The sequence below is a fragment of the Mastomys coucha genome, unplaced genomic scaffold (assembly GCF_008632895.1).
Source record: "Mastomys coucha isolate ucsf_1 unplaced genomic scaffold, UCSF_Mcou_1 pScaffold23, whole genome shotgun sequence".
In the NCBI taxonomy this organism is placed as follows: domain Eukaryota; kingdom Metazoa; phylum Chordata; class Mammalia; order Rodentia; family Muridae; genus Mastomys; species Mastomys coucha.
Genome location: NW_022196906.1, coordinates 72,070,398 through 72,091,493, shown reverse-complemented (window position 1 = coordinate 72,091,493; position 21,096 = coordinate 72,070,398). Strand labels below are relative to the sequence as shown.

At 42.8% G+C, this 21,096-nt stretch overlaps 1 protein-coding gene across 22 annotated transcripts in view; it reads left to right on the top strand.

Annotated features, from left to right (window-relative positions):
- The first annotated feature begins 12,954 nt into the window (after window positions 1-12,954).
- The window catches only part of Mlip (muscular LMNA interacting protein), a 286,366-nt gene continuing 278,224 nt past the window's right edge, over window positions 12,955-21,096 (top strand). For 8 of the 22 annotated variants that reach the window (XM_031345598.1, XM_031345600.1, XM_031345599.1 and 5 more), the window contains exon 1: window positions 13,028-13,044. The gene's annotated coding sequence lies outside the window, so the exon portion shown is untranslated. Of the gene's footprint in view, window positions 13,045-21,096 lie in introns of all 22 variants that reach the window. The other 14 variants (XM_031345612.1, XM_031345610.1, XM_031345608.1 and 11 more) reach the window with 8 other exon arrangements.

Here is a 21,096-nt window from a genome sequence, read left to right as displayed (position 1 = left end):
CCTCCCCCCTCCCCCTGCTCACCAACCCACCTTCTTCCACTTCCTGGCCCTGTCATTCCCCTACACTGGGGCATGGAACCTTCACAATGTAGGAGCAATTTCACTTTCCAGCAGCTCCTGTATGGAAGGCCACAGTTTTCTTTCATGGCAATTTGAAACCAGTCCGCAAACAACCTGTTCAAATGCGGAATGAATAGGATAGTTTGTAAATTAACACTGAGAGCCACTGAGGCAACTTGCCTACTATGTCTAATGGTCCCGGTTTGTTGGAGGCTTGTATCCTTTCTCCTCCCTTGGCTCCTGAGTGCACTTTCACGAATGTCCAGCAGGGGGCAGGGTGGTGCCAGCTGATGGTTCTGCCCTTCAGGGCTCCTCATTCCCCATATTCCCAAGGAGAATTCACTTTGAATGTTTTTCTCTGATTCCATACTTTTTAGAATACCTGGAAAGAACTTACTATGTTTTTGTAGACATTATTTCACTTGATCTTCACATTTTTTCCCCCAAGGAAAGCACTTTTCACATTTTATGGATAAAGGAAACAGAAATTCTGAGATGCTAGAGGACTTTTTATAGGTGGAAAAGCCAGGAGCCGCATGGTGCTTCTCTGACTTCTACCCAGAGTTAGTATACTCTGTCAGCCTTAAGCACACACTGAATTGGTTAATTTTATTTTGTTATTTTCAGTGTGTGTGTGTGTGTGTGTGTATGTGTGTGTGTGTTTGTGTACATATGTTGGCATGTAAGTAAGAGCCACTTAGAGGGTTTGGAAGCCAGAGGACAACTTTCAGGAGTTGGTTCTCTCCTTCTTTGATGTGTGTCCTCAGATTAGAACTCAGGCCATCAGGCTGGTCGCAAGTGCCCAGTAAACCATCTTGCTGTGAGCTGAATGTGTTGGCAACTCTCTATTGGTGTTCTAGAGTCCATTCAGGTGGCATCCTGCAGAGCCCGGGCTGCAGCTCAGTGTAAATACCACGACTGCCTGGTACCCGAGACTACCTTCCTTATTAGAGAGAAGGATTCCCCTGCCCTGTTCTAGGACTGGAGTTAGGCAGCAGTGAGCTGCTGTGAGTCCTCTGGAAGAGAAGTCAACCCTTAACATCTGAGCCACCTGGACACCCCCTTGGCTTGGTTTATACAGACCTAGGAAGGAGTCTCAAGTGGAGGTCACCAAAATGTTGCAATCTAGGGGACTTGATGTGGTTTGTTTTCTCTGTAGGTTAAAGAATTAAAAGGCAGGAAAAATATAGAGTACAGCAGATATCAGCAGGGGGAAAAAAAAACCAAAACTCAGGTAGAGCAGACTAGAATCAGCCAGTCAAGAAAAGCTTTAACAGACACACACACACACACACACACACACACACACACACACACACACACACGCAGAGCAAATGGAGATAAAGACCTCCTGCAGAGCTGAGGGCAGATTTAGATCCAGAAAGAGGGTTTTCATCTGCTAAATTAGGGTTGATCCCATTGAATAAAGACAGGGAAGCCGATGGGCCCATCCACAACTTTGGTGTAAGCATGCGGTGACCCAGCCTCCTACTTTCAGGACTACTGGCAGGAGGAAAAACATCCCTCTAGGCCTTTGTTTTAAGCTTGTAGGCGCTTGTCATGGTAGAGTGTGAAGAAGAAGCTAGAAGTCAGCCATGCTTCTATTTGAGGCTCCGCTCCCTATCGGACTCCCCTCAGGGATCCTCACAGGCCCTGCATCCTTACTGTGGCACACGGTGTGCCTGGCCTTAATACCCTTAAAGGGTAAAGACAAGCTTTGGCTGTGCAGTGTGGCCTCAGAAATGTGCTTGGCCCGATGAGGGAAGTTTGCCTCCAGGGTAGGGCCTGGTGGAGCTCTCTATACACCCCACCAGCCAGCTAAAGGAAATGTGTCACCCAGCAGTCAAGACATCCTCAGGGTCTTTCCTGTGTTGGTGGTCCAGCAGCTTTGATTTGTGGGAGTGGATGATCCCCCTCTCGAATCCTTAGTCTGTTTTAGCCGGTGCTGCTTTCTGCTGTTTCACATTTTGCATCTGACTCTGTCTCTCTCTGTCTATCTGTCTGTCTCCCTCTCCCTCCCCCCTTCTCTCATATCTTGACTTTAATTTCCTGTAAGCATATAATTATCACTACATTTTGAAGTAGGGTTTTTTTTTCCTTTTAAAGGAAAGTTGGTATTTTTTAGTATAGGTGCCATTTATCTACTTTTCTAATGTTGTCTCCTCAATCATCCCATGTCCAGACGACACACTGTGTGTGATGCTTACAGCACCCCTCCTATATAAATAACCCGGGGTGTTTCTTCCCTGATAAACGCAATTCTAGATCACATGCAGAAGACTAGGAAAATAGTCTTTTTGGAAGCCGACTCCTGAAGGCGACTGCATGGCAGAAGTTGGCCAGCAGGGGGCAGTCTCTCCCAGTAGAACACAAGCGTGGTCTTCCTTGTGGCTTGTTTATGGCCATTTGCTGTTTTTGAATGAATCTTTGAAGGAGCAAAACCGACTTCTTGTATGTTTTAAGCAAAGTCTTGGTTGGCTTACAGAGAAGAATCATCTTAGTTGGGTACAGCTTCACAGCCAGTATTTCATACCGACTTTTCCCTTGTTCAAAACACTGACTGGGATATTATCTGAGCATCTGAGTTACATAGGTGATTCAAATCTTAACTTTTTCTTGAAGGTGATTGATTCATGGCTGTGAATACAGGACCCGAAGTGTCCCTTTGATATGAGCCTCATATCCCAGGTCCTGGAATTTTAAGTTAGTAACACATGCAGGGAAGAGATTTGTTGAAAGATGCACAGCTGTAAAGAACAAGATCAGAACTAGGGCCAACACATCCAGGTCTGCATTAGGGCTGAGCATTGGGCTGGAGTATTGAGTTAGAGCACAGAGCTACTGGTGGCTTTCTTGACCTTGGCAATTAATTGTCTGGAACCGGTAATCTGTCCTGAGAATTGACGTGCTCAGATAGAGGGGCAAAAACAAACATTGGTCTCCGGCAGGCTGTCAGAATCCACACATGCTCGACCGACCACGATTATCGTCAGTGTAAGTCCCTTGGCAATGAAGAACAGCGCCAGCTCATAGCTGGATGATAAAGATGATCATGCAAGAGAAGGAAAGAAACTCCCAGGGGAAGCCTGGCTCAGGAGGGCTTCTCATGCTTCTTGGCTACTGTGGTTGCTTTTCCTTGGGCAGCCACAAAAAGAAGGGGGCATGCGAAGTGCGCTATTCACATCCCAACTAGAGAGTACTTGCCCATGCTGGCTGGAGCTTAGAGTCCAACTACCCCGTGAGCCGGAAGTCAGCCTGGTTTCTGGAGTTCGGCCTGTAAGGTGACTCTGCTGCCACCCCATCCCACTGGCTGACCTTTTATCACTGGGATCCCCAGCCAGGGAGGGCTGATGTTTTAGGCCAAGGACCAGAGGCTAACTGTGGCTTTCCAGATGGAAACCTTGGCTGATAAAACTAAATTTAATAAACACGGGAACAAGCCCACGGCAAGACTCCCAGAGCTCACTTCCTTGCATTTTTTTAAACGTGGTTTGGGACTGCTGAATGACTTTGGCAGGGAATGGTAACCCTTTTGATGGAAGCGACTGGGTCGTGCCCTGTGGAGTTAGTTCACAGCAAGGCAGAAATCGTGCTGTTTCATCCTTGCTGGCCAGCATAGCTGTGACCCCCACAGCTGGATGATCCACGTCACTTCCTGTGCCTCCCTCCACCCAAGAGCCCACCTTCAGTGACTGAGATGAAGGCTGGGAGGAAAATGAAGTTCTTTCACCCAGCGGGAGCTGTCAAGCCCAGAGGGGCCTGCCTGAGGCATATTGACTTTCCCCTTTGCCTAATCCATCCCTGTCCCAATCCTTCCCAGATATCGATCCTAAAACTGTCTCAGCATCAGCAATAAGCAACTTGTCTCATTTGCCTGGAGAATATTCAGTGGGGAAAAAGTAACTGGACCCATGAAGTAAACCTCTAAAGTTCTTCTGAGGTGTTTCCCCTTTTCAAATCCTCCAGATAAGAGGGGCAAGCTTTATTTCCTCTATTTATTTATTTATTTATTTATTTATTTATTTATTTATTATTTATTTTTCAGAAGGGAGAAGTTGTCTAGTGTTAATACGATAGTTACAGCAATTGACTCTCAACATGGCTCACTCAACTGCATTTTACAAGGGTGGCAGGGAAGGGCTACTAAACCTTTTTAGTAGTATCAAAGTGCCCAGGTATCACATAGGTGTTGTTGGGGTAAAGCCCATGTGTCTCTCCTTACCCCCACCCCGACCCATGCCCCTGCTGAGAATTCCTGCAGGGCTCTAGGAGTAGCTTGATGAAGCAAGAGAAGGGAGGAGGGAAACATGGCTACTCTTGGTCCACGAGGCTTCAGCCTGTTGCCACGGCAACTTTGGTTTTACATCTTCCTGTGTCTGCTCTTGACTTTTTAATTTTCTGAGTTAAGTCGGAGATCATTTAAGATCTATGGGTTGGATCAGAAGGGGGAAGAGTCTGAAGGAATAAATGTTTATTTACTTGTTTTTGAGGCAGGGTCTCATGCATCCTTGGCTATGCTTGAACTCCCTGGGTAGCTGTGGATGAGTTTGAACCCTGCTCCTTCTGCCTCTATCTGCCAACTGCTGGGATTACAGGCAGGCACACACCCCTGAGGGCTGGCAGTTAGAATAAACCATCTTGCCTTGAAGACGCTATAGAAGTACCAAGCAGAGTTAACAGCCGACCAGTTTGTGGCTTTGGTAAGTTGACTTTTGAGCAGTTGACGATAAGCATAAGCTACATGCAACCTTAAAAAGTGATGTGTAGATGCAATGCACTGGATAAGGTGAACATGTCTAACTTCGCAGAGGGAGCAACTCCGTCTAAGTCAGATATAGACCTAGATTTGATATGCTACAGTGTCAAGATCTCCTGGGTACCACAGAGACTGGGTTTGGGATGTGTGTTAGAGCAGTGATAGCATCTTGTCATTATGAGTATTTCTTATTAGAACCACCTAGAAGAAAGAGTTATATTAAAAAGCTTGTGACACAACTTGGTTTTTAGTATTGGAGAACAATGAAAAGCCACATCTGTGGCTCTCACTTGGAAATTTTATTAAGAGCAAAGACTTAAAATAAACCACGAGACCATCACACCAAGAGAGATGTTAGCTTCATTTGTGGGATTTACCAATCATAGTAATGTGTGGATACAGTTCTGCCCAAATAACGTGACATGTGTTTTACTCAGTGACTCATGGACATTGCTTTGTGGGCTCCTAACGCGGCCCTTTTAAAGTTTATCTGCTGTGTGAAGAGGAAGCCATGAACTTCTTACAAAATGAAAACATCTTTCTCTCGATTACATTCTAAAGCTTTCTGAAGTACTTTCTCATAAAGTCACCGAGGGAGTGTTTTCAGAACTACCCATTTTTAAACTTTTCTTTTCCATTTGAATTTCGAATGGACATTATAGACATCAGTGGAGCGGTTTTCATTTCAGGCCAACTCACCTGGGCAGCTCACGGTTTCCTCTGTCTGTAATCAGTGGACCTGTGGTAAGCTGGTTGGCTCCCTTGTGATATATGTTGAGTAGAAAAACCATCAGCCAGCCTGGCTTCAACATGGTTTCCCCCACGTTTCACTCTTTGACCTTTTAAAGGATTTCTTCTCTTATTCCCCTGCCAGCCTTCATCTCTGCTTATGTGTTTTCCTTCTGTCCCTATCCCCCACCCTGTGTGTGTGCGTGTGTGTGTGTGTGTGTGTGTGTGTGTGTGTGCGTGTGTGTGTGTGCATAAGAGAGAGAGAGTGAGAAAGTGTGTGTGTGAGAGTGTGTGCAAGTATGTGTGTGTGTGTGAGAGAGAGAAAGAGAAAGAGAGAAAGAGAAAGAGAGAGAGAGAGAGAGAGAGAGAGAGAGAGAGAGAGAGAGAGAGAGAGAGAGAGAGTTTGTGTGTATTCTCTCCTGGAATGGGGAAGATTTCAGCTCACTAGAAGTGCTGATTTGTAGAGGTCTTGATTGCACTTAATCTACAGTACTTTACCTGAGAGAAATGCTGTTGTTCAGCCGTGTCTTCTCTACAGTTCAAAGCAGGATGGTGAAAAGCACCATTTTTGAGCAGTTACTAAATCATAGGAAAAACGTGACATGTGTCTGGGGAGAACAGGGCAATTTAGAGAGGTTTTTATTCTCCCTGTTATTTTTTTAAGCTTTGGGTATCAGTGCTCGGCTTTAAATTCCCACGGAGGATGCTCTTACTGTATCGTAAAACTTGAGTGAAATTTCTCAGTGTTTTCCTTAGACTCATCGTGCTGGTATCCAGCTTGCAGAACACAGCCAAGTCTTCCTGGTCCCTCCTGTTTGAGGTCTCCCTTCTATCAGACCCTTAGGGCTGGCTTCATGGAAGTTAAATATTGATATTAAGAAAGCCAATACACCCCAGGGCCCAGAGATTCAATATCACCCTGGGGTTTCAAAGTCAGTCTTTGAAAGGTAAGAACAAACCATGAGCCAATGGAATTCATTGGAAGGATTCCTGCTGGAGGGCAGGGAGGACAGTGTCCCCAGAGGTTCTGAGTCCTGAGCACCTCCAGGCCACAGACATTTCCTTTTCTTCCCCGTACATCACTGAGACAGCTCATTTCATTAGCAGTGATTTTGCCACCCTTGACAGACTGATTTATCTTCCAGTCTAAGCAAATATTACATCTCTTCATTCTATCTATAGTTAATCAAGCCAACCAAAAGATAAGATCTCTCTTAACAAATGGCTGTTTATTTTTCTTTGTGTTTTGAAAATATTCCTCAAGTCATACATTCTCCTGATGAGGCAGATGTCACTTCTTGAAGACATGTGTATAGGATGTATCTATGCGTGTCTTTTTGTCTAGAAGTAATTTCATGTTTATATAAGTTTCTTGAGTAATAGTAGCATAAAAAACAGTATTTAACCAGTCCTCAGGGTCCATGCAGAGGTGACATCAACTCTACCGGCCAGACCGTTTGTTTTCTGTCCCATTCTTTCCTTTTTTTTCTCTCTCTCTCATGCACATGCAATGACATGCACCTTCAGGGAAGCCGCCAACTTCAGTAAATATATCACCCATTCTTTTATCTAATTTACAGTGTAATGTTCTTCCATCCTACTAAGGTGCGATGTGACTTACTTTTGTCTCAGCACAAGTTGTAGCCGGGAGGCGTGTTCTGCATCCCTAAAACATTTCTGCAGACTTTCCCCACTTTTATGGCATTGAAAGTTTTGTGGCAAGAGCAGAAGTCTCCTCTCTCTTGAATTTGCCTGATGTTTCTTCACGACTAGAGTCAGGCTGTGTATTGATGCCAAAATGTAGCATTTCTGACATGTGCGCCTCTCAGAGAGCCGGTCTGCCCCATGGGTAATGCATTTTCATCTCACAAAACGGCTGCACCAATTCCCAGGCTGTAAATGATCATCATTTTCCCCACTGCAAATGGTTTATGGAGAGACACTTTAAGACCATCCATCAGCATCTTCACCTAAATGTTCTCTTAGTTTTAGTATCTATTGAGGATGCTTGCCTGAGCCAGCCAGTATTGTAGTAGCAACTCAATGATATGCAAGGTCTACTCTGTTTTTTTGTTTGTTTTTTTGTTTGTTTGTTTGTTTTTGTTTTGTTTTGTTTTTTGTTTTTTTGAGACAGGGTTTCTCTGTGTAGCCCTGGCTGTCCTGGAACTCACACTGTAGACCAGGCTGGCCTCGAACTCAGAAATCCACCTGCCTCTGCCTCCCAAGTGCTGGGATTAAAGGCGTGCACCAACACTGCCTGGCGGGTTTTTTGTTTTTGTTTGATTGCTTTCCAGCCAGCATCAGGGCATTTAACTAGAGCCTTGAACCCTCATCCCTCCATGTATGTGTGTGTGTGATAAGCTATTCTCCTGTATTGATCATTGTTATGGATGCTTAGAAGTTGGAGATCAAGGCACCATCAAAGTTTGTGCATTTTCCTTGGCTCCTTTCTCATGATGGGTGCCTTCTTTGTGTCTTCAAGGCTCCCCAGTCCCACCCACAACCCCCTAATTCCCCAGACTCCCCACTTAACCCCAGTCATTAGCGCAGGGTCCTCCATGGTCTATTGAAGAAATCTGAGGAACATACATAGCAAAAACCACAGTAGTATGCATTCTCTGTATGGATGCACAGTTCCCACTTCTGTACTGTGTTTCAGATGGCCCCCAGTTCTTATCCACATGTAGCTCAGTGCTTAGATGACTCTGGATCGGGTCAGCTGTGAGACGCTCAACCTGGTTCTGTGTGCCTGTGTCACACAGCTGCGATCCTCGTGAATATATCCTTAAGTTCTGGTTTAACAGCATATTCCAGACTCGCCTTGTTGTATTTAAAGATCTGGAACCTTGCCTTAATCCACTTCTTCAAGGATTTCTATTTCCTTCTCGTGGAGAGCAGCATTGAAGGTTAAGATCACTAGCTGACCTCACTGCTTCTGAGATTTCTCTTTCCAGACTTTTTAGTTAGAAGATCCGGGAATACAGGCATGTAAACATTCATGCGCACGCGCGCGCACACACACACACACACACACACACACGCGCACACAAACACACATGCATATATACTATACACAGCATACACAGATGGGTCTACATGTGTATATGTACCACATACCCATATTTCAGCTACTCTGTCAGCCTCAGTACCTCCAGTTCATAGTCAATGCCTTCTGTGGGAATTTGGCTTTATGTGACTAGAACCACCTTGGTTTGTCCCAGATTGTGGAAGAATGGCCATTCCGGTTTGCAAGTAGCATGCAGAACTTTACAACCTTAGCTTTGTACAGACCCCTTTGATATTATCTTAAGACAAACCAGCTGTATTCTAGCTGGGATGAAGTCGTCTTTATCCTAAACCATAAATATACCCTTTTAACAAAAATTGTAGGCCTCACTGTGAACCAGTAGTGCACATCCATCAACCTTGGGTCCCATAGCTGTATGGAGAGGGCATTCATCCACTGGGACTGGGTCATACCATAACACCTTCCCCATTCTGCATTTGTCGGTTTTTCTTCAACGGGGGAGAGCCATGGTTTCCCAAAGCTTCCACACATTCCCTCAGTCCTATAGCACATCTCAAAATAATGGCCTTGCTCATATAGAACCTAGAATAAAAGAAAAACACTGGAATGAAACAAGGATCTTCACGCTCCTTTTCTTCCATCTTCTCACCCTACCATGACTGAGGGGCAGGGGAGCTTGTGATGAAAATTATATAATAACTCAAGTTGTTATTAGATAATAACCCAAATTATCTATTTTTGAGAAACAGTTTTGGCCCTCTGTGATGATTATAATTTTCATTTGACACACACTTGAGCTAATTTGCTGCACTGTCCCCTCTGTGCCCCTGTTAGCTTTGTTTTTATAGCTGAGGAAATTTTAGTCGGTTAGAAAAATATTTTCTTTCTCTCTAAAAAGATTTATTCATTTACAATTTCACTAATGTATATACTACATTTTGATCCCATCCCCCCCATTATCCTCTCTTACCCACTCCTGCCTGCAGGACTCCTTCCCCTCCAGTTCTCCCTAGCTTTCATCCTGCTTTTGTTTTTTGTGCCTGAGGTGAGTTGTTCTCCAGTTTAAGATGTGACCCTCCCTTCCCCACAGCTACAACTACCTGCAGCTTCTCAGGGAGGGGCGGAGCCTCACAAGCCCCTCCCACTCCATGAGGGAAAGCCTGGCTCCAGCCTCAAGCACCAATGCTGTGTACTTAGGGGATGTGGCACCCATGTGGAACCGCGTCTAGAAGACAGTGTTTCACAGAATTCCCTCCCCTCTTCCACACTCACATTCTTTCCGCCCCCTCTTCTGTGATGTCCTCTGAGCACATTAGGAGTACATTTAGGAGTACATTAAACATTAACCTGTTTCCAAAAGTAAAAAGGTAAAAGTAGGTGGATCCGGAACGTGTTCCGCCCCCCATATTTCTTTTCTCTGACATCTTTTCTGATCAGCCAACATGCCGCTTTTCTCCCCCAGCCCCAAACAGAAACATTAAATTTCGTTTTCTATAAGCCAAGTCACAGTGTGGTATATCTTCTCCAGAGGGAGGGTGTTTTCACTTTATCTGCTGGCTAGTAGCCTGCCTTAGTTAAGGACTTGCTCACTCCTTTGCAGAACAACAAAGTAGCGATCCTGCGCTCCATTTAGAGTTTATTCAGTTTCCTATGACTGTTTCTAAAACTGTTCAAATATAGAGAATAAACTCTTACATGTATTTCAAATTGATGAAGGGATATTTTGGGATAAATTTCCAGGGGCAGGGTTCCTAGGGTTGAGAGAGAATTCCATTCAATTTGTTAGATATTATATGAGGTAGCAGCATTTTGTACCCCAACGGTAACGTCTTGCTTCCCTAAGCCCTCTGATCAGGTTTCTGAATTTTTCCAAATCTGATTGCTGGGTACCATTTTGTGATTTTAGTCACTGTGCAGTATTAGTAGTACTAATGAAGTGAATATTTTTTCATATGAGTAAGTTGCCCGTTTTTATTTTTTTGCCCATTGATTAATAGTATTTTTCTTTGTCCCCTTAACTTTTAAAGTTTTTGTTTTTGTTTTTGTTTTTTAATATATATTTGGAATAGCAGCCCTTTATCTGTGATATATCAATATTATACATATTGAAAATATTTCCTTCTGGTTCATATTTCATGATCTGACTTTGCCTAGGTCCCTTTGAGTCTTACAGTTACAAACATTTAGTTCAATTTACTATGATTTTCTCTAGGTGCCTCTGGATTTGGCTTTAGTCATAGTTAGAAAGCATTTCTTAGTCTATATCACAAAGGAACATATTCTTCTGTCTTATGTAGTTTTATTTTAAAAACTCAGATCTTAGCTTGCCGTGATATTTATTTCTCTATATGATGTGAGGAATTGATCAAAAATTTCCAAATAGATAATTTGTTGAAATAATTTCTATAAAATGTATTATTGTGACAGTTATTTGAATGATATGTAGGATTCTGTATCTACATAAGATGTAGTGTTTTCAGATATACATATATATTCTTCAGATGTACATGTTTTAATATGGTGTGCACATGCACACACACATATATGCTTCAGATATATGCATACACACAAGTAAGTAAGTACCATTTTTAGGATTTAAGATGAAGCCACCACCTTTTGAAGCTTTCTGTATTTAGATTATTGTAATTCTGGCATATTGCATTGTATTTGTGTTTGTATTGTATTCCTGGCATTTGAGTCCAGCTGATAATGATGGCAGTAGCTGTCAATCATTTCCAGCACCACTTCAGCTAGGCCAGAAGTGCTGGCTCCTGAGCTCAGCCATTAGAAGTTGTCAGGGGTCAGGGGTGGAGCCTCCTCTTACATCAGCTTTAAAGGTAACACAGTAAAGATGGAGCAGAGTCACTGGATCCTTTCTTAAGATGGTCTCAGAGGAAAGAGGCAGCCCTGTTTGAGGCAAATATCCAGGCAGCGTGTGTGAGAGTCACGGTTAAATTACCTGTATGGTAGCACACACAGCACTGGAGGGTGACTCAGAGAGCTAGGGCTCTTCCTGACACCACCATGGCTGCTGGGAATAAAGTCACATCCGGAGGCTCCATAGCTGCAAGTTCAATTTCATTTGCTTACAGTATTGAGTCCTGTGGTTTTCAGGCCTTTCATTTTACACATTGCTTAGGGCGCGGAGGGACTTCTCTTTGTGACAAAACCCCCTTCAGCTTACAGTGACAGGTGGCTTCTCCAATGCTGTGAGATTAGAAGTTAGATCCAAGGTGTACATTTGCCAGAGTTGAGCATTACACGCTTTATGACACTATTCCATACAATCCTGATATGCTCTCTCAGAACCAGGGGTATAAATGGTTGTGCCTGGAAACCATAATCAATTTAACACTCTACCAGTCTCGGCTGGGCCTTTGTACACACTGTGTGGTAGAGGGCAGAGGCACTTCCTTTCCCTTTCTTACTGAATCCACTCAGAAAACTTTGTTTTCCTCTGACCATTCATTCCTACTTTTCTTAGCTCAGGGTCTGTCATAATTCTAATGCCTGTTATGTCTGCACCCCACAAATAAAATTCCAGGCACTGGCACACATGTGCATATTTTACTGTGTGACAGACAGTAAAAATCATGGAGGGCAGGGACCACATGCTCAGCGTAGTCTTAACGCTCTGCTCTGCAGGTTTAAACCATCAACCTGGCACTTAGCACAGGGCTTTTTCGGTTTACTGTCCAAGAGTACACAACAGCAACAGAACAGTTAAACTTAGCTTTTTGGCAGACTTGAATATCCACCCTCTGGCTTCCTCTGGTTTGCATCTGTATTTCAGAACGCAAAATTAACATGGATTTAATTTTGGTGAAATCTGCCTACTAAATGATGCTTGCAAATAACACATTCACCCATTAGCATTTGGGATTTTGATTAAACCATTTTGCAAGTAATTTCACATTAGTGGCTGTTAAAGAGTATAGCTTGAAAGGGGAAAAATATGTTTTGGCATTTAGCACTGTGAGATTCTCTTCATTTTTATCAGAGCCTATGCAAATTTTAATGCGGCCTTTTAATGTACAGCTGAACCCTTCTGACCCCAGCACTAACAGTCTGCTGTATAAAATAATCTACATGCCTTCATTGCTAAAACGCCGAAAAGAGGCAATGGCTTCCTTTGTACCTTTAGTGTTGTCTTCTTGGCTTATGAGCCCTAACGGGGTTATCGGCTCCATTTTTGTCATGATTTCTTCTGTTTCATTGCGTCACCCAGAGCTTCTGTGCCACACGGTCTGCAGGTGCCTTTGCCGCCTCACATGCTGGTTTCTACCCACTGCTTGCTCTCCTTGGAAATGTCTCCATCTCATATGTCAACACTCTCTGGTTATCTCAAAGGTGCCTCACATTATCCTGACTGAACCTTCAGCTTCAGGTGAAGACAGTGGCTTGGTGCTTCAGGATCCAGGACTCGGACACAGGAGCCGGAGCCAGCGCTGACGTCCCCTGTGCTTCATAGGTTGTTTGAATCCTTTCTTGTCTTTCCCCCACACTTCTGCTTTCCTAGGAAAATGGCTCAATATTGTTACCACTTGCATGTTTCCGTTGATGGTATCAACTAAAGCTGACACCATAGGCATAGTTAAAGAGGTTGTACTGAAGTTGTTTTCAGTAAAGCAAGAAAAAAAAAAAGAGGTATCTAGGTTTAGGTTGTCTTTTTTTTTTTAAACAAATACTAATAGAAATGAATTTAAAGTTGTAAAACTTGGAATAAAACAATCGATCAAATAAAGTTGTGGGTGTATTGGAAATTCTCAATGTTTGGCTAAGGAGATGGCTCTGTGGGTAAAGTATTGCCTGTTCAAGTATGAGGATCTAAGTTCAGGTTTTCAGTACCCATGTAAATGCTGGGTACCACAGCATGACCTGTACTCTTTGCACTAGAGATCTGGAGACAGATGGATCTAGTGTGCTCACTGGCCAGCCAGCTAGCCCCAACTAGGCAGAGACCCCATGTCAAAGTATACATGCACACACATTCACACACACACACACATACCTATTGTTTACTTTAAGTGTATTTTATTAAACACGATAGTCCGCAGCATTGACAGTGTTTTTGCTCATTATATTCCACTGGGAAGGATGATGAAAATGATTGCATAGATTTTTTTTTTACTTTATTGTTTTGCGTTGCAAAGCCAATTATTTGCTTTATGTATGAATGCCCTGGTTCCTGAAGTTGTTTACTGTTCATTGAAATAGAGAATATTTTCAATTTAATAAATAACTTCTTATGTATATGCATTTGTTTTGAGAAAGAACAAATGATACCAATTTATTATGTACCACTTTTCTTCTGAACATTATTAATCCCCTCACAGTATAATGAATTTCTCTCAGAATAATATTCTTGTCTCAAGTAACTGCTATCCCTCTTAAAAGTACTTAACTTGTCTTTATTTCTTTCAAGTTTATTTTTCTCAAACAAGAAATCTTGTCATTGTTAAGAATGATAGAGCTGGTTTAAAGATGTCAGATAGTAATGGCATCATCAGTCTCAGCCTTCTGCTCCTGGTCACAAGACAGCTGCAACCAGTCCATGCCTTAAATGTACTTGTAGAAAAGGAGAGTCTGTCCCTTTACCTTTCAACTTAGGAGATATATAGAAAACTCTCCTTGGGAGGATCTGTTACCTGAAAGCACACACATCACATCTTCTATTTGCAGAAACATCTTACTTTTCAGAAGTGTCATCTAAAACTTGCATCTTAAATGATTGGGACAATAAATATTAATGAAACAAATTCTTGCCTTTGTGTTGCTTCTGGATTCATCAAGAAAGAAGGATGTGAGACAGAGAACAGATACTGGTAGCTGGGCACAGTACTGCTCAAGGGAGGAGCCATAGAGCTTGCTACTGCAAGGCTCAGGGAAGAGGGTGGAGTTGCTCTATGGAACTTGAACAGATGAAGACTGATCTAGGATGTGGTACTAAAAGTGAGGAGGAAGGAGTAAGAAGAGGAGGAGGAGGAGGAGGAAGAAGAAAAGGAAGAAGAGGAGGAGGAAGAAAAGGAAGAGGAGGAGGAGGAAGAAAAGGAGGAGGAGGAGGAAGAAAAGGAAGAGGAGGAGGAGGAAGAGGAAGAGGTAGAGGAAGAAGAGGAGGAAGAGGAGGAGGAGGAAGAGGAGGAGGAGGAGGGGGGGGTTTCCTGAAACATCAGGTCCAGCATATGCACAGCTCTTGGAAATGCCAGAGCACAAGAATCCCATGTGATTTTGGGTGGTTTGATTTTAGCACAAGGGCTGGAGATCCTTTCCTTTATTCTTGGGTCTTAAACTTCCTCTGGTTAATTATGCTGCAGCCTTTTACATTTGCCTAGTCTTGGTTCCTTAGACTTTCATTTTGGATTCACTATCCTGGAACCCACAGATTACAAAATTCTGATATTTTCTTTGTATCAATGCTAGTCTTTAATGAAATTTCTATATTGGCAGTTCAATAGCCTAATCTCACCTATAGACATAGATAATGAGGTATTTTCCCCCTTTCATCCTGTGAAGCTTAAATACAAAAATTAATTCATTATGATATCAGAAAATCAGGATATTTTCTAGATGAGTCCACCTACTTTGGAAAAAGTAGAACATTTGGACTGGGAAGGCGAACCAAGATGGCTTATGTTCTGGGCTTCTGTCTCAAGTACAGAAACATACAGCTAACCAAACAAGAATGAAGGGGGAATCTTGGAATCTTGGAATCCTAGGTCTCCTACACAGTGTGTGGCTCGTCTCAGCCCCATTCCTACTTTTGTACGACATGCCCATGTGACTAATTGAAGGTTGCTAGCTAGTCCCTGAAAAATCTAGTCTAGTAAAATCTCAGGCAATATAAACTCTCTAACCTGTAGCTCTTCTCAAGGTATGGTGACATAAGTCTATTGTCATTGACACCAATTGGCCACATTATTGGTTAACACTGACACAAGCTTGCTTGAGGAACACTGAGGAGATATGTCTATATCATGAATCTTGTTTCCAATTCTTAAGTCATCTATCTTATTGTGCGTGGACCATGCCCTCCTTCTGCCATTTCCATGTCTCTAAAACAATCTCTTCTTGATAGACATCATAACCTGAAAACTCATCAAATTATGCAAATAAAACATAACAATAAAGCTTCTAGTCTCTAGACACAATGTCTAACAAATGTACGGTGGTAGGTAACTATTGACTCTCTTGGCCCTCAGTGTCTTCGTGACTAAAATATCCACAGTGAATGGGATGGGATATGGCTTAGTGAGAGTACTCACTCACAAGCATGAGGACCTGGGTTGAAACCTTAGAACACACCAGAAATTAAAAAGGGAAGAAAAAGAAAAGAATTTACCTGTGAGGCCATTCTCTATGAGTGCCATGGAGAGGTTTGGGTAGGGTGGTCACTGCTTATTGTTGTTTGGAGTCTTGGGGCTGGGTACAGTATCATACTTCTTGATTTACTTGAGAGTACTTCTGACCTAAGAAAATTATCCCCCTTTAACCCCCAGTCACTTCAGCAATGCATGGGGGATTGTGGTCTTTAGACTGATGGATACAGACTGATGTGGAAGTCTTGTTTTGCTCAGCGAAAAGAGGGCTCATTACTCTCTGGGATGTGTTAGATCTCTGTAACTTAACGGAAAGTAAAAAGGAAGTCACTCCAGGCTACTCATTTTAGTAATTTCTAAGTAGATTCTAGAGGGACAAAGGGACAAAGTAGTATCAAATTGAGATAAGAGCAGTGATGTCTAAGTCTCAATCCAAGGACCCTCTTCTGATGTCTCCGAGACATTTAAAGAGAGAGATTTTGGTGCTGATGTGGGGCTTAGTTACAGAAAGTTAATGTTTCTGACTCATAAAGAAGCCATTGAGTTTTAAGATATCTTTACCTTGTATGCTAAAGAAGGGAGCTTCAGTCTACAGTTCTCATCCCAATGGTTTTGAGTCAACAGGACTTCATATGAGCTCTGACTTCTCAATGGTTGGGGGGGGGCATGAACAGAGTTGCTTCTTTGCCTCAGATATTCTGGGATGCAGACATCTCAATTATGCTATATGCCTTTCTGTTGGGGTCCTGTCTTTAATCCTGGCTATGCAGGAGGAATCCTTTCAACTACTAATCTCCCACAAGTCCCCCTACCCATGAGGAAACCTGTTATAGGTTAACAAAATCATGTTAGCTCTAAGAAACATCTCAGTGGATTGGATTTCATTCCCAAATTATCATTGTCGATGATATCATTGCCAATTAAATAACTTTTTCTAGCACTAACTAGCTTAACACTAGAAATCAGTCCTGTCTTTTTATTTGATTGCCAGGTCCTTTTGATGATGATGATGATGACGACGATGATTACGATGATATTTGTTTGCTTTTTGTTGGTTTTTTTGTTTCTCCAGTTGAGATTTCTAAATCTATCTTGCCTGGGCTTCTCCAGCACAGCTTGCGATGTTCCTGCATCACTCTTGTGTTGAATCCTGCCTGTGACAGACTGATTGGGCTTGAGGCTGTCTTTCCAGAGCATCCTTCTGCTTGAGTTTCCTGTAGAATGAGAGAGGAACTGGACTGAAACCAAGAGGCACAAGCATAGTTAGTATAGAGATGATAGGATGCAAGAGGCATCTGATGGGTCCCAGATGTTTCTCACAATACTTCCCTTGATGACTCTTCTGTCTCTCTGTCATCTGTGGCCCTAGACCTGCCATCTAGAGCTGTAGCTGCCAGGGGCAGCAGTTCTCCTGAGACCTCCAGGAACTTGGCTCTTCAACTCTGCTTTAGAGGCTCACACTGCCTGGCTTCCCAGCAGGGAATGTTGTCTAGCCCAAACTCAGTGAGCACCTCCTGGGGTTCTTTGTTAAGTCTGTCTGCTACCTGCACTTTCCAACTCTCTCCTTCTCTTGCTGTCCTCATACTACAAAAGCTTCAACTCATATATTAAATCTCTCATTTCCATATTGGTTGTCTCTGATGCCCAGCAGATAGCTACCCATCTAGGCTCACTTGTTTCCTCTTCCAGAGCAAAACTTACATGGTGAAAACATCCTGTGCTGACCCAATCTTTCCATATCCTGGTTAATCTTAGATCGTCAGAAAAAGCATTTGACAAAATCCAACACCTCTTCATGATAAAAAGTCTTGGAAAGATCAGGAATTCAAGGCCCATACCTAAACATAGTAAAAGCAATATACAGCAAACCAGTAGCCAACATCAAACTAAATGGAGAGAAGCTTGAAGCAATCCCACTAAAATCAGGGACTAGACAAGGCTGCCCACTCTCTCCCTACCTATTCAATATTGTACTTAAAGTCCTAGTCAGAGCAATAGACAACAAAAGGAGATCAAAGGGATATAAATTGGAAAGGAAGAAGTCAAATTATCACTATTTGCTGATGATATGATATGACTTAAGTGACCCCCCAAAATTCTACCCGAGAACTCCTAAACCTGATAAACAACTTTAGCAAAGTAGCTGGACATAAAACTAACTCAAGCAAATCAGTGGCCTTCCTCTACACAAAGGATAAACAGGCTGAGAAAGAAATTAGGAAAACAACACCCTTCACAATGGTCACAAATAATATAAAATATCTTGGTGTAACTCTAACTAAGCAAGTAAAAGATTTGTATGATAAGAACTTCAAATCTCTAAAGAAGGAAATCAAAGAAGATCTCAGAAGATCGAAAGATCTCCCATTCTCATGGATTGGCAGGATTAATATAGCAAAAATGGCCATCTTGCTGAAAGCAATCTGTAGATTCAACACAATCCCTATCAAAATTCCAACTCAATTCTTCACAGAGTTGGAAAGAGCAATTTGCAAATTCATCTGGAATAACAAAAAACCTAGAATATCAAAAATTATTCTCAACAATAAAGAACCTCTGGTGGAATCACTATCTTTGACCTTAAGCTTTACTACAGAGCAGTTGTGATTAAAAACTGCATGGTATTGGAACAGTGACAGGCAGGTGGATCCATGGAATAGAATTGAAGACCAAGAAATGAACCCACACACCTATGGTCACTTGGTCTTTGACAAAGGACCTAAAATCATCCAGTGGAAAAAAGACAGCATTTTCAACAAATGGTGCTGCTCAACTGGCAGTTAGCATGTAGAAGAATGCAAATCGATCCATTCCTATCTCCTTGTACAAAGCTCAAGTCCAAGTGGATTAAGGACCTCCACATAAAACTAGATACACTGAAACTAATAGAAAAGAGAGTGGGGGAGAGTCTCAAGAACATGGTCACAGGGGAAAATTTCTTGAACAGAACATCAATAGCTTATACTCTAAGATCAAGAATTGACAAATGGGACCTCATAAAATTACAAAGCTTCTGTAAGGCAAAGGACACTGTCAATAGGACAAAACGGCAGCCAACAGATTGGGAAAAGATCTTTACCAATCCTATATCTGATAGAGGGCTAATTATCCAATATATACAAAGAACTCAAGAAGTTAGACTCCAGAGAATCAAATAACCCTATTAAAAAATGGGGTGCAAAACTAAACAAAGAATTCTTAACTGAGGAATACTGAATGGCTGAGAAGCACCTAAAGAAATGTTCAACATCCTTAGTCATCAGGGAAATGCAAATCAAAACAACCCTGAAATTCCACCTCACACCAGTCAGAATGGCTAGGATAAAATGCTCAGGTGACAACAGATGCTGGAGAGGTTGTGGAGAAAGAGGAACACTCCTTCATTGCTGGTGGGATTGCAAGCTGGTACAACCACTCTGAAAATCAATTTGGCAGTTCCTCAGGAAATTGGACATAGTACTACCAGAGGACCCTGCTATACCACCCCTGGGCATATACCCAGCACATCATGCAACATGTAATAAGGACACATGCTCCACTATGTTCATAGCAGCCTTATTTATAATAGCCAGAAACTGGAAACAACCCAGATGTCCCTCAACAGAGGAATGGATACAGAAAATGTGATACACTTACACAATGGAGTACTATTCAGCTATTAAAAACAATGAATTTATGAAATTCTTAGGGAAATGGATGGATCTAGAGAATATCATCCTGAATGAGGTAACCCAATCACAAAAGAACACACATGGTATGCACTCACTGATAAGTGGATATTAGCCCAGAAGCTCAGAATACCCAAAATACAATCCACAAGCCACAAGAAACTCAAGAAGAATGAGGACCAAAGTGTGGATACTTTGCTCCTTCTTGGAAGGGGGAACAAAATACCCATGGAAGGAGTTGCAGAAACAAACTATGGAGCAGAGACTGAAGGAAGGACAATCCAGAGACTGCTTCACCTGGTAATCCACCCTATATACAATCACCAAACCCAGACACAAGTGCTGGCTGACAGGAGCTTGATATAGCTGTCTCCTGAGAGGATCTGACAGTGCTGGACTAATACAGAAGTAGAGGCTCATAGCCATCCATTGGACTGAGCACAGGGTCCCCAATGAAGGAGCAAGAGAAAGAACCCAAGGACCTGAAGGGTTTGCAGCCTCTTAGGACAAACAACAATATGAACTAACAGTACCCTCAGAGCTCCAGGGACTAGACCACCAACCAAAGAGTACACATGGTGGGACTCATGGCTCCAGCAGTATATGTGGCAGAGGATGGCCTAGTTGGTCATCAATGGGATAAGAGGCCTTTGGTCCTGTGAAGGTTCTATGCCCCAGTGTAGGGGAATGCCAGGGACAGGAAGTTGGAGATGGTGGGTTGGTGATCAGGGGGAGGGGAGAAGGGGGAAGGAACAGGGTTTTTTTTTTTTTCCAGAGGGGCAACCGGGAAAGGAGATATTATTTGAAATGTAAGTAAAGAATATATCTAATTAAAAACAAACAAACAATAAATAAAATGGCCATCCTACCAAAGGTGATCTACAGATTCAATTCAATCCCCATCAAAATCCCAACACAATTCTTCAAAGACAGGGAAAAAACAATTCTCAAATTCATCTAGATAGGCAAAAAAAACCCAGAATAGCAAAAACAATTCTTAACAATAAAAGAATGTGTGGAGAGCAGAGCCCCGAGAGGAGCGAGCGGCCTCATAAACAAAGCCCTTATTTGGCTAAGCTTGTTGCCATTGGTTGCTTCCGCATCTGGTGATCTATCCACTTTTGCCACATGGCCCATTGAGATTGGCTAAGCGTGGGAGTACTCAACAGCCGAGGGTGGGCAGGAAGGCGGAGCTTAAGTAAAGACTCCAGATAGAGGCAGGAGTGGCAGAAGGCAGAATGAGGAGAAACAGGCAGGAGAGAGCAGGAGGGAGAAGCATTGTTAAAAGGTTCCTGAAATAAACTGCAAAGGAAGAGCTCCTGTCATTGCATCTTTCTTGCTGGACGAGGAGGACGTAACAACTGGTGGCCCAGACGGGGAAAAGAAAAACCTCGTGACAGTTGGAGGCTTGTACCGGGAGAAAGTAAAAGAAAAGTAACAGTTGGAGGCCCAACAGACAGGGAGACAGACGGGGAAGGAGAAACCTCTTGAGACTCAGAACCTTTTGCAGTCAGGGCAGCCGGCTGGTAAGTTCCCAGG